The sequence below is a fragment of the Myotis davidii genome, unplaced genomic scaffold (assembly GCF_000327345.1).
Source record: "Myotis davidii unplaced genomic scaffold, ASM32734v1 scaffold710, whole genome shotgun sequence".
NCBI lineage: Eukaryota > Metazoa > Chordata > Mammalia > Chiroptera > Vespertilionidae > Myotis > Myotis davidii.
Genome location: NW_006284328.1, coordinates 1870660 through 1871821, shown reverse-complemented (window position 1 = coordinate 1871821; position 1162 = coordinate 1870660). Strand labels below are relative to the sequence as shown.

The 1162-nt window shown below is 62.3% G+C and overlaps 1 protein-coding gene across 1 annotated transcript in view; it reads left to right on the top strand.

Annotated features, from left to right (window-relative positions):
- Positions 1-1162, top strand: part of NFASC (neurofascin) — a 211716-nt gene that overhangs the window by 159617 nt on the left and 50937 nt on the right. The window lies entirely within an intron of this gene.

Sequence of the window (1162 nt, the reverse complement as noted above, 5' to 3'; positions counted from 1 at the left end):
CCGCACCCTCTTCCTCTCTCCCATCAGCTCTCTGCTTCCCTTTCCTTCTCTTTCCAACTCCTTTCTCTCTTCACTGTTCTCCCCTCGCTCCTTCTCTTTTCCTCCTTCCTTTATTGTGACCCCTCCCTCCTCTTCTGCATCACAGCCAGGAGCCCCCCTCCTCCCCCAGCTTCCACCCTGCCCGCAGCGCCCCTGTTCTCCAGCAGAGGGCAGGGTTGACCCGAGCCAACTAGGACCACTGGGTGTTTTGCTAGCCCCAAGCCTGCCCCCTTCCTCATCCCAGATGGGATTTAATGGGTGTGGGGGAGGGCAGGGCACCAACAGTGTGTACACCTGCCCACAGGTGTCTCTATTGTGCAGTCACTGTCCGAGCCTCCCTCCTCTGGGCCCTTTGCATACCTTCTCTCACCCCTGGGCCCTGAGGTTGCCTTAGGCACCAGCTGTTTCCAAGGACCTTCTGGGTTTTGTGGGGGCGCCCCCTGAGGGCAGGCACATCCTGGCACTCACTTGCTGCTCACACCTGCCTGCTCTTTGGTGCCCTCCCTCTAGGGGAGACAGTGCAGAGACCAGTCTGGGCTAGGGATAGAGCTGGAGAATGGGAAGAGGAGGGGTCTCCACTGCCTTTTGGGGGTGGGTCTAAGGTGGGAGGGAGCGGAGCACAGGAAGGCACAGAGAGCAGGTGTCATTGGAGGACTGAGCGGCCTCTCCCGTGTTCCTTCTCCCCTTTATTGAGCACCCTAAGTGCTGGTGAGCACCCTGTCTCCTGGGAGAGGCTGCGGCTGCCCAGCCCAGCCTGGGGCTCCCCTCCCCCTCTGACTCACCCCCCATCCAGGGAGAAAGCAGCAGGCGGTGCCTCCCGTGTTCCTTCTCCCCTTTATTGAGCACCCTAAGTGCTGGTGAGCACCCTGTCTCCTGGGAGAGGCTGCGGCTGCCCAGCCCAGCCTGGGGCTCCCCTCCCCCTCTGACTCACCCCCCATCCAGGGAGAAAGCAGCAGGCGGTGCCCGGCACTCCCCTTGTCTCTCCCGTTTCCCCCCACTCGCCCTCCTCCCAACCCTCGGTGCCTTTGCAGGATGAAGAAGGAGGACGACTCCCTGACCATCTTCGGGGTGGCTGAGCGGGACCAGGGCAGCTACACGTGCGTCGCCAGCACAGAGCTGGACC